This window comes from Pinus tabuliformis, chromosome 9 (assembly GCF_031772625.1).
Source record: "Pinus tabuliformis cultivar Carrire ecotype Pingquan chromosome 9, CPIR1, whole genome shotgun sequence".
Taxonomy (NCBI): domain Eukaryota; kingdom Viridiplantae; phylum Streptophyta; class Pinopsida; order Pinales; family Pinaceae; genus Pinus; species Pinus tabuliformis.
The window spans coordinates 1,466,228,884-1,466,242,401 of record NC_142307.1 but is presented as its reverse complement, the minus strand read 5'-3'; positions in this window follow the sequence as shown (position 1 = coordinate 1,466,242,401).

Genomic DNA, 13,518 nt, shown 5'->3' with positions numbered 1-13,518 from the left:
AAATAGCCAATCATTGTCGTGAGCTTAAAAATTGTTAATTGATTTGAAAGTTGGAAAATTTTCTATTCAGAGATGGCTAATCATCTAACAAAATCATATCTAAATTAAGGAACTAAGTGGATAGCATAAATTACATGAATCAGAATTTTAAAATATAGAAATTGCTTGAAGGATATAATGTCTAGTGGATAGCAAGTGGCAATGAAGTGATGCGAGAGGCAGCAATATGAGCTCTAGGTGCATCAATTAATTATTAGGAGAAGAGAGAGAATAAGGAGATCGTGTTACTGGGAATTTCTATAAAAGATGACATTATACAATATCTAATAATGTAAGACATCAACTGAGACCTAGCCAACACTAAAGGATTTGTATGAATCAAAGAATATAAATGGAGTCCTCTCTCTGAAGAGTAAGCTTTTTCTATTAAAATGGAAGAAAAAAAAAGCATTAATAATTTTATTCCAAGAATTAAGGACTTTTATGATGATCTTGGAGATATAGGTAAAGTAGTATGTAACAATGCCCTAGTTGCTATAACTTTAAATGGAATGATATATGAGTATCAGATGCTCAAAGGTATTGTAGTGAGAGAAAAGGCTCCCACTTTTGATGAGTTAGTGGGTATACCCATGTAGGAGGAAGAAAGGAAAGAGAACCTTAAACCTCAATGTTCTCATTTGGGATTGATGGAAAAAGGGAATCTACATTTCAAGAAGCAAAATTGGGAAGACAATAAAGGAGGAAAGTCACCACATAGAAAGCCATAATTTCGTAAGTCACCATTGCAAAACCATAACTACGTACAACATTTTCAAAGGTTGATATTAAATTTAAATACTATGGAAACTGTAGACACTACTTTAGAGATTGCATGGAAAGGAAATATCCTGAGGCCAAAAAAAATAAATAAGAGGGTCGTTGATAATTTGTTAATACGTGAAATAATGAATGATGGTGTGGTATTGGCTACAACCACCCTCAAAATTTTTCCTTAGCTTTGTTTTGGAGCCTCCCTACCAACCTTTCATAGCAGCATGTCTTGCTTCGTCAAGTACACAAGCTTCAGTGTTTTTCATGCAGAATGACAACTTGTCCATCAGATCTTGTCGCATTCCCCTCACAGGTTGTTCTTCCAGACTCGATCCAGATGCAAGTTGAGTAGCTCCCTTAAGAAATTGCACAATTCTGGAGGGCAACCAACCTTCCCTCCAAAAATTGTGCAATTCTGTCTCGCGGCCTTCTGGCCTCCCAAATTGAATAAATGTGTCAGTTAAGCTTCAACCATAAAATTGTGAAATTCCTTCCAGCAGGGCTATTCAACCCCAAAATTGTGCGATTCTCGGCAGCAGTCAGCTACTGTATCTAGAAATGCACAATCCCTCTGGGTAACCAACCCACCTCCCTCCCAGAAATGCACATATTTTCCTCCCAGCTCAGCAGACTGTGGCATGTGAATTTGAATCGGTTGTTTCCCTCCGGGATCGAGAAAAGCTAACTTGAATGCATGGCCTACTCCTCCCAAGGTAGCATACAAAGTCATATCTTGTTTCAGGGATCTATTTTTGGCAGCTGGAGGTTACATGCAAAGATCATTTCAAAAACCTCCCACTAAGGGTCGCTTTCCCTAGATTTGTGGCATGTGTGTCGCAACCTCGATTTTATAAAATCTCCTCAATGGGATGCTGCAGAGCCCGTTCCTCACATTGATCTTGTAGCTTTGACATCCCACATTGCATTTAGAAGTCGTCGGCACATTTAGCTCAGTTGTTTTGGGGTAAGCCCACTTTTCATGTTTCGCGCTGCGTTTTTGGTGCTTTTTGTGTTTCGCTTCCTATGAATGCTTTCTGCTTGATTTCAGTGAGGGCTTGCTATCATTTTGACACATACTAGTTTGTACTAGCACCATTTTATTTTTCGTTAACATCTCACTATTGTCGCATGCATGAAACTGTTTTTTCTGTAGATGACCGTCATTGCGGCAACTCGCTTCACAAACATGCATGCCTTCTCGTTTTCTGAATCTTTCACTTTCTCTTTGCATGAATGATCATTCACTCTTGTATGCACTCATCTCACCATGAATTTAGACTTCTCATGTGTCTAGTAATCTATTGGCTGGACTTGACTGCCTTGGCCTGGACCGTGCCTTGTCTGGCTAGCACTACACATTTCCGGAAGAAAAGGATCTAGCTTCCCTCCAAAAATTGCATAAGCCTAGCTAAGCACTAACCTCCAGCCTTGCATTGCGCAATTCTTGGAGGCTGTGTGCCATTGGCGCCAGAAACTGTGCAATGCAGTTTGCTCGTTGCATGTCACTACTGACTGAAATTTTGCATTGCGTAGTTTCAATCCTCAGCAGGCCAGGATGGACTATGCATTGCATAGTTCCAACATTCAGTAGGCCTGCTGACAGCCTGGACTATGCCTTGCGTAGTCTTAGCAGTTAGTCTCGCGACCTCCTGGTGGAAATTGTGCAACCTTCATGATCATTTACACAAGTATGTTGCAAGTCAGTTCTCAAGTTCGTTTTGGTTTTCGACTGAAAATTTCTTGCCATGATTGTTTCCATATCCATAGCTATCACAGGTGTTCGTCTGCCTCTCAGCAGCACAGTTACAATGGCCTTTAGGAGAGCAGAGTCAAAGGACACCGTTGAGAGCACACGTGGGTTGTAGCTAAGCAAGTGTCTATGAGCTTGCCTACCTATGAAGACATCAAGTTGTTCGTATACAAGGACATCAAGATAAGATGGCAGCAACATCACAACGATCACCACCATCAAAAGAAGCAGAAGGTAGCACACCCACATGCGATGAATGCAAGAGGAAGGTTGTTGACAACACAGAGGCGGAACAAAGTTGCAAGCTCGAGTAGATCCACTTATGATGAAAGCAACTTTGGATATTGAGGCTATGAGGTGATGGTCCAATAAGATGATCGCACAAGAGGAGAGAACGAAACAGAGAAGGAGTTGTGTGTGTTGAAGCAGCAACTCAATGAAGAACAGGATCTGGATAGACAAGAGAATGAGTTGTAGTAGAAATAGGTACAGCAGGGGGCGCAACATGCACAGACAGATGAAACTTCTCCCATACAGGTTATAGATTAATTCCAGTAGCTGGCATATAGCATACATGGTGAGTGGTGTTATTGATCGCATGCAAGGGAATTCAGCAGCATGCATGTCATTGTGTGCATGGATGTGATCGAATCCATTTGGCACACTCACTGAGGCAAAGACAAGAAGCAAGTCCAACTAGAGCTCAACATGTAGTTGACAGCTGATGCGCATGATCACCAACACACACTGGAAGATCAACACGGACATTATGCATCAGTGTGTTTCGAGTTTGGTTGCACCCAAGAATACCATGTGCATGCTAGTAGACAATTTGGATGGATGAGCCATAGCAATGCACCCAGATGCAACGGAGGAAATATTTTGCTTCAACAAGGTCTCCCCATAGAGTGCCTGCACACGATCATGGACAACCAAGCTTGGCATCAGTTCACCACCTTCACCATCACAAGCATGTCAAAGAGTTGGTCTCACCATAACGGACCAAGTGTGAGTGAAGCCTTGCATGGCTTTCTCAAGCCATTTTGTCTCACATGTTCACATGTGCATTGTAATGTAATGTCTTGTCAAGTGGAAGTTCAAGTGTCAATAGTTGGATGTAACAGTCATAGAGTAGATGAAGAGTCATGAGGGTAGATGAACTGTCACAAAGGGGAATGTCAATGATCACCCCACCATTTGCTATAAATAGAACCTCATAACTTGTTGTAAAGGTTATTGGTTAGCCAAGCTTCTAATAGGACTATCTTAGAGAGAGCTTGGATAGTATTGTAATGAGTCTTGGCTTCTCCACTGCGTAGAGCTAATATATCTCTTTGGGGAAGGAGGCAGTTGTGGTTGTAACGTTCCACTATTGGAACTAGTGGTTGGACATGGATGTTTTGTATGACTGGAACTTACACATGTTAATATAACAGAGCCAACTCATTTCATGCATATGTTGTATTGTATTCTATGCTATCTGGTTTACTCTAAATGATATATGTATTTGTTTGCTTACGCATGCATATATGGACTATTCTGTATAAGTATGTATGAATGTTTTTGAAAGGTGTTGTTGGTCTAACCATCACTTTGGATTGCTAGCTAACTTGCCTTCCATGTCGTGGTGCATATTTGCTCATGTTTTCCCTTCTTAACTTCATGCTATCATAGGTTCCCAAGGGACGCACTCATCTCAACCATTGTATGTTTGAACCTCTCATGCACCTTCCTTGGCTTGTTGTGACTGTTACACCCTTACTACCAACATAGGCATCTTACTTTCCTCTGTGCAAAATCATGGACAAGGCATTACCGTACGACCCACTATGGGACTCCTACACCAAACGGTCTGAGGTCTAATTAGGACTTCTTACCACGAAGATCCCCTTACATGTTGGCGGGTCCAACACCGTTAACATTTTGGTGCTAAAAGTAGTTCCAGATGAATATCTGAGCCCTCGTCATCTGTTTTGAATCTTTTCATATCTATAATGGAGTTTGTTATAGATCTCCCTCTGAAATGTCTGTCCAACCGACATATCTTTCACGTCGAAAGCGAGTTCTGGGATTACTTGTCACAACTCATGTATGATGGTGAAGGTGAAGTAGCCTGGCCTGAGCACTTAGATGAATTCCATGTGCTCATGTAGGTGATGGAAGATTTTAATGAAATAGAGGTATGTTCACTGCTCGCACACACACTTCGTGACCACCCATCACAATGGTGTGGAACACTTCCTCATAACTCCATGCACTCATTCAAGTAGTTCAACGATCTAATCAGATCTATTTTCCACCATTTTGATCGTGAAGTATTTGATAAAAAAAATGATAAAACAACATAAGGCCCCACAGGAATCACCTACAAAGTTTCCAGAGCACTTTTGCTTGTTCATGTTTGAAGCCCCAAAAACTTAGATGAAATTTCAGTATCTCATGGAAAGATTCAAATATTGCCTTGTCCAATCTATCAATCCTAAGAAGAAGTTCAAGCTTAAACCTCGCTCAGTATACTTTGGTGATGGAGATGTGCAATCACAGACAGACATGGTTGCTGTCACAAGTGATTGTCCATTGTCCCCTCAACAAACAACTCCACCATCGCAGAGTGATGTGGGAGAGCATGCACAGACATTTGTTCAACCATCACATTCTCCCAACATCGCTCCTTCCTCTTTTTGCATAGACTTGGTTGTGAGTCCCATACTTGATCACATGTATTTTGTCCCTCAACCTCCATCTTCAAACTGGGATAATCCTTGTAGAGTCTAAATATTGTCCTACCATGACATCATTTTGCCCAATAATCCTCTCTTTTTCATATATATTTACCACTTAATAAAGCCATATCTACAAAGTTTTGATGAAGGTATGCATTAGTATGTTTTCTTGTCATATTCAGTTGTATACCCTATTGTTTAATTAAAGTTGTAATTAGCTACCGAATTAGTCTGTTTTCGCAGCTAGTCCAGGATTTCGTAGCTGTCTTCATTGTTCGCAAGGTTCTAAAGTTCCAGGTCAGCAATGAAAGGTGCATATGGATAGAGGATGACTCCCTAATGGATACCTTCCTATCCACTCAAAAATGTTTGGTAAAAGAGGCACAAGATATCGCGGTCAAACTCCGAGTCAACTGCCAGATTAATGTAGAACAGAACCCGAGATCAGTTGAAACCTTGTCGTTTTGCTTTCGAAATAGAAAAATGATGGTTTCACGATACAAGTTTATATATGGTTAAGAGATATTAGGCATAGGATCTTCATACAATTATGCAAAGAGACATGCTATAAAGCTAATGGTTGTATTTTTGTTTGGGTGTGCACCAAATGATATGTTTTCTAAACAATTTGTGAATTTCGTGTTAATGAATTTGGTTTTCTTGTGCAATCATTCCACTGATTTGAAGGTCTGAACTACTATGTGGAGGGCCCCTACAAATAATGGCAGGTTTTACTCAAATACAATCCGATTTCCTTTAATTATTCGATTGCTCCGTTTTGTAATGCTGAATAATGATCTTTAATTGTTATCTGCATAAGAACTTTAATTTTCTTTATACCTAGATTAGGCTGTTCTTTACTTTGCTTTATACCTGGTACTAGACAGTTATTTCCTTTGCTTATTATCTAGCATAATTGAATTATTTTCAATTCATAGGTGTTGCTTGGATTACTTTGTTTGAGAAAAAATTGAACAAGTGAGAAGACATCTCCTAAAACAACTGGGTTCAACAGTGTTCGTTCATAGCTGCTAGAGTAAGGTTTCATTTTTCTCTTAGAGAATTAGGAGTTTCAACAAAGAGATTTAAGATCAAATCCCAAAAATCTAACATAAGTAAGATCACCCTCACATCATCCACACACTGATTGAATAGAGATTAATTCCTAGGAAACTTAATCAACATCCCTAATAAGTATTACAACATTAATATAATCTACAAAAATCTCCCCATCTTAAGTTTAGACCTTGACAAATACATAATGATCTACTAAAAAAGCTTCTAAGCACATATTGTGCACCTATACTTCATCATCCTACGCACCTTGGTTGACAATTTATGATTGCCAATTCGAGGACATTGAATTGACCAAGCATTTTAGTGCCATTGTAGGGGAAGTATAATTAGAAGTAAAAAAAAAACAATGAAAACCATCATTAATTTAAAACATGACATGTGTAGGGATAAAGACTCTAGTGGTAGATTTGTAGGATGAGGACAAAGTTTAATTCCCACAAATCCAGCCACTCCACTATGATTTCGAGATTCTACACCACCTACTCAAACCCGTATTCCATTTAGAGGTCGGCAAAGACTTCCTGAAGTCTCAAGATCAGAAACTCAATCCAAAACTTCACCTACTTTCTCTACTGAAGTTGTAATTGAAGAAAATCCTACATCCCCAACCATAGGAGTAATCTTTATATCCCCCACTGGTGAACAAATCGTGGGAGAAGAATTAGAAATTCCTAGTGAAGAGGAGGAATTGGAAACTTATTCTAAACAACCATTGATAGATGTACCAGGAAGATTAGAAGAACGCTATCTTAGCTCTGAAGAAACTGTCATGGATGAAGAAGAAGGAGAAGTACACAATGTCCATGGTGAAGAGGATAGAATTGGAGGAAGAGGAAGAGGAAGGGGTAGAGGTAGAGGAGGGGGTAGAGGTAGAGGAAATCAAGATCCTTCGGGATTCCCTATTTCTTGATGAAGATACAATCCTCACAATGAAAAATATATCACCATCGATTCTTCCTAATTTCCAAGGGGAAAGAAACAAAGATCTAGAGAAATTTCTCTTCGAATTTGAAGTATTATGCAGATGATATTACTATCTGCATGATGCTCAAAAGTTGAAATTGTTCCTTGCCACAATAAAAGACTCAACATTAAAATGGTTCATGAGTCTGGGAGTGCATTCCATAACAACATGAGCACAAATGAAGGAGGCTTTCTTGAGTAAGTATAGAGATTATTATATGCCTAGTAACCTTAAAGATGAAGTATTCAAAATGACATAGAAAGAAGATGAGAATCTTGAAGACTTGGTAGAAATATTTGTTTATAATGTTAAAAGAGAAAAAATGGATAATTTGGATGAAGAAAACTTGAAAGCTCTTTTTCTCAGAGCCATTAAAGATGAATGGATCGATCTACTTAACCTAACAGAAAAAGGAAATATCTCTCGACTACCATTTGCAGATATTTGTGATTTATGTGTACATATCTCAAGGGGAAAGCAAGAGTTGGAAAGATTCCTACAGACCCTTTCTTATCAAGAATAAACAAGTCTACAGCTGGGACAGTTAGTATGGCAGAAATAGGAAATCTTCTTGACACCTTTAAAACATATATTTTAGGGAGCTTAAGTGAACAAATAGACACCCTTAAAATACAAAACAAGCAAAATTCCTAAAATGTTGCATTATGTATATTCTATCCCAAATGTCGAAAGAAACATGCTCTGAGAGAGTGTCCCTTACACTCAAAAGTCATAGAAACCTGTGTCATATGTGTAGATAATCATGATACAAAGGGTTGTTAATCCTTACCAGGTCTTAAGGCTATATTTGTTGACATTATGACATAGGTTTGGTGCTATGACACAGGTGTTGTCCTTGATAGCACCTCACTCAAATGACAGATCACAGTTCAGGCTCTTGGAATGAAGGAAAAAGAGATATACATAGGTTCCTCTTAACGAAGTTGCGTATACACACAGTTTCGACGATCATAAGGCACGTATACATATCCAGGCACTTTAATGCAAGGAAAATCATGTACATGTGAGAAAACTTATTTTTGGTCCATGGTATTTAGTCCTTGGTATTTGGATCTATGGTTTTGGACCATGGTATCTCGTCCGATGTGTTGAACCCAGGTATTGGGTCCATGGTATTGATTCTCTATGGTTTTGGACCATGGTTTGAGTAAGGCCTAAGAATATAAGAACGGAAGGAGATCATTTGCAAAATGTATTCACTCAAGTATTGAATATTTTATGAAGAGCAAGATCTAGAATTGGGTTATGGTGCATAGCTGGATCTGAACTAAGAAGGAACCTGAGTGCAAGAAGAAGGATAAGTTATATTGTTGGGTCAAGATCTTAAGGCTTGAATAGTAGTATCTTTGTGTGATTTTGATCTGTTATATTTGGTGCATGAATTGATCTATAAAGCTGATAATATGGGTATAACTCATGTTTGAATAAGTGAAAAGGGTAAATTATCTTTTATAGATCTATACGGAGGTTCGCCACAGCAGAGGCGCATATCCACACTGGTTCATAAGTCAAAGCAGCGTATACGCCGGTTGGTATTAATACAAAAGTGTATGTATGTAGGATATACATATTGAAGTAGCGTACGTCTCATGAAATATGTTTTAGCTACTTTTGTTTATTGCTACAGTGTTCTAGGTTCAAGATTGGTTTCTAATTACTGTCAATGTATTCTGTTTACAACATTCAGAGAAGTAATTGTTTGATTAAGTTCTGATTGAAGCAAATGAGATTGGTTGATGTAGATGTATTTGATGTTTGATTATTGTCATTGATGGATCCAGTCTGAAAATTTATGAAACGTGGTCCCTATAAGAAAAGAGAAGGTTGTAGTCTTCTGTAGTTCAACACCTACATACTAGTACCTCAGCTAGTACAAGAGCTAAGGGGGTTGTATCTCCCTTCCAGGAGAAGCTGGAGAAGGAGAGAAGGTTGTAGCCTTCCACAGGTAGCAGCCTGTGTACTGGTATAAGACTGCACCAATACAGAAACATTGTAAAAAGAAGTTTCTAATTGAAAGAAGATAGAGACGAATTGCAGCAGGTGGTTTTCACCCACATTGGGTTTCCACATTATATATTGTGTTCTTGTGTGTGACTATCTATTCTGTTTTACTGTTCCTGGTTATTGGTTATATGGTTCTAACACACAGATTAATGATCAACATCTGAAGAATAAATTAAATTATAATTCTGCAAGTTATATGTGAGTTTCCTTAACTGTAGTTGCGTATATATGCCGTTTTCACTAACTGAAGTAGCATATGGAAAGATGATTATGAAATGAAAAATAATTGAATTGCTAATACTGATTCACCCCCCCTCTCAGTATTATTTCCAACAATTGGTATCAGAGCAGGTCCTTCAGAAGAAGCTTGATCGATTGAAGGAAGATCTATCATCATGAGCAACTACAAGAAAGGGGCTTCGATCAGGCCACCAATCTTTGATGGGAGAAACTTTGTCTATTGGAAGGTAAGAATGACAACCTATCTTCAATCTCTTGGTACAGAAGTTTGGGATACCGTGGAAGCAAGATACACATTTCCATCAGCAACTCCTACAGATACGGCTAGTAAGAAGCAGTATGAAACAAATGGAAAGGCTGTCAATACTCTATTAGGGAGTTTATCTCAATCAGAATTTGTCAAGGTTATGCAACTCAAAACTGCAAAGGAAATATGGGACAATATCGTTCTGAGCTATGAAGGAGATGATCAGGTAAAACGTGCAAAACTACAAACTCTTAGAATTCAATATGAAAATCTCAGAATGTACAATGATGAAAGTGTGGCTAATTATTTCTTACGTATAGATGAGATTGTTAATCGTATGAAAAACTTGGGTGAAGAGATAAAATAAGTTACTTTGGTTGAAAAGGTTCTAAGATCTTTGTCTTCTAAGTTTGAATCAAAAGTCTCTGCCATAGAAGAAAAATAGGATCTACAGAGTATTACCATGTCACAGCTGCACTGAATCCTAACTGCTTTCAAAATGAAAAAAGGGGGACCATCAGAAAGGGGAGAAGCCGCATTCAAAGCTTCAGGAAAAGGAGATTACAATGAGTGAGGACATATGTTAAAAGGAGAGGAGGAATCAAATTTTGTCAAGAACCTTCAACAGGGTTCTGGAAGATTCAGAGGTAAGCTACCTTTCAAATGCTTTTCTTGTGGAAGAGTCGGTCACTATGCAGCCAAGTGTCCTCATAAAGATAAGCTTGATAAAGGTAAGGAACCAGTTAGATGGAATAGAAAACAAAATGTAAGTAAGAAGAGCTATTATACACATGAAGACAGTGATGGATTTTCAATTAGTGATGAAGATGAACAATGTAATGATTATAGACTTTTGATGGCTTTTGAAGATGATGATTTCTTGGATGCTATAGATGAAAATGATGTCTATGATGAAATTTATAAACTTAAAATCTGTTTAGAAGAAAAGAGTATGATCATAGATACTCTGACATTCCAACTTGCTGAAAGGGAAAAGTACAATGAAAAGTTAGAATGGAAATTGTGGGACTTAAAAAAGATATTGAGGAAACAAAAGCTTGTAATCTTAGATTTGCTAAAGGATGTGAAACTTTAGATGAGATTATCAAAGTGCAGAATTCTCCACTAATCAAAACAGGTCTTGGATATACTGAAGAAGCATCTCAAGCATAGAAGCCATCCACCTCCAAAAGTTATCTTGATGTAACAAGGAGAAGTGAACAAGTTGACAACCGACAACAAATGCATAAAGTGAATCACTAGGTAAATCAAGGTCAATCTACCTCAAGGATGAACAGAGATCACCAAGTACATTGGGGAAAATCTACTTCAAGGATGAATAGAAGCTACAACTAATCACAGGTAAATCATTCTCAATTTGCCTCAAGAACGAATGGTTATGGAAACTACAATCACTTGGATGAAAGGGTTGATAATCGCAGGAATTTCTTCAATGGCCAATGTTTCTCTTGTCATAAGTTTGGACACAAAGCAACTCAATGTGTTGCCTACAAGACCATCATGACCAGAGAAGCACGAAATTAAAGGAGTGTGACTGGAATCATGAAAATAACCTACAATAACTTTTCTGCTCTTGAAAATGAAATAGAATGTTCTATTTGTAACAGATTTGGTCATGAATATTCTAAATGAAAGAGTAGGTTTTGGCAAACAACTCAGAAGGAGAAAGCTTCATTCAGTCCCAAAACATGGAGGAAGAAAGAACTGCAACTAGAAAGATGTGGTATAGCCTTATATGCAGAAGGAAAATTAGTGGTACATCGACAACGGTTGCTCGAAACATATGACTGGTGATAAACAAAAACTTCAATCATATAGTGCCTTTGAAAAGGAAAGGAAGGTCTCATTGGAAATGACACCCCTGCATTCATAAAAGGTAAAGGTTCTGTTATTTTGAAATAAAATGTCAAAGCTAGAAATGTTATGTATGTTGATGGCTTAAGACATAATCTATTGAGTGTCAGTCAAATGTGTGATCAAGGAAATGATGTAATATTCCGATCAAATGGATGTATTTTTCGTGAGCTTGATACAGGAGAAACAATGATCAAACGCATAAACTCCAAATAATTTATACATACTCCAGGGAGGACAACAACAATGCTATCTAAGCAAGAATGATGAACACTGGCTATGGTACAGAAGATTGGGGCATCTAAGCTTCTCTCAAATAAGGATAGCATGCAAATATCAGGCAGTTCGTGATCTCCCTGACATCAGAATTCCAGACAATACTATATGCAAATCATGTTAGTTTGGAAAGAAAATCAGAACTAATTTCCCCGAGAAGGAAGGATGAGCAAGTAAGCCACTTGAACTTATCCATACAGATGTATGTGGTCCATCCAGGAAAAGGTCACCTCGAGGAGAAGAATACTTCACATTATTCATTGATGAATTTTCTAGGATGTGTTGGATAGGACTTTTGAAACATAAAGACGAAGCTTTCAAAAAGTTCAAAGAACTCAAATATTTGGTTGAAAACGAATCAGATCACAAAATCAAATGCCTCGGGTCTGATCGAGGAGGGGAATTTACTTCGGATAAATTTTTCGATTTTTTGAAGAACATGGAATAAGAAGGGAATTCTCTACTCCAAGAAATCCTCAGCAAAATGGAGTAGTAGAAAGAATGAACATAATGGTTCACAAAAATGGCTCATGCTATGCTTGATGAGTCTGGAACTCCTGCAACTTTTGGGGCGATGCTGCATTTGCTGCTATTACTATTCTCAACAAGACAAATGTCCGGATGAACAACACTCAAACTCCTCATGAACTCTGGTATGGTAAGACTCTGATGGTAAAATACTTCAAAAATTTGGAAGCAAATGCTACATCAAAAGGACTGATGAAAACCTTGGCAAGTTTGAACCTAGAAATTGTTGAAAGTATTGATGTAGTGGTTGATGAAGAAGAAAACATTCCAGGGAAGGTAAAATTTGAAGATTTCGAAGAAGATGAAGACTATCATTCAACATCAAATCAGACTAATGATGAAGAAGACACCTATGAGGAACTAGAAGAACAGATAAGGGTAGAAGAAAAGACTCCATCTAGGTATGTCCAGAAGAATCATCTAGAAACTCAAATTTTGAGGCAAAAAGAGGCATGTGTACAAACAAGAAGAACTATTTCAGAAGCTTCAAGCTATCTAACATTTCTCTCCTCCACTGAACCACAAAATGTAAGTGAAGCATGCAAAGATGAATGCTAGGTCAAGGCCATGAATGAAAAACTTGATCAGATTGAAAAGAATAACACTTGGGAGTTAGTTCATAGACCAAATGATAAGAATGTCATAGGGACAAAATGGATATTCAAAAACAAGCTAAATGAGAATGGAGATGTTATTAGAAACAAGGCCAAACTTGTTTGCAAAGGGTATGCTCAACAAGAAGGTATAGACTTTGAAGAAAATTTTGCACTAGTTGCTAGACTTGATGCCATAAGAATGTTCCTTGCTCTTTCTAGCTTTCAGGAGTTCAAAATATATCAAATGGATGTGAAATATGCCTTTCTAAATGGAGACTTAGAAGAAGAACTGTACACTGAGCAACTAGATGGATTCATCCTTAGGAATGATCCGGAAATTGTATGCAGACTCAAAAAGGATCTCTATGGCCTTAAACAGGCTCCAAGGGCTTGGTATTATCATT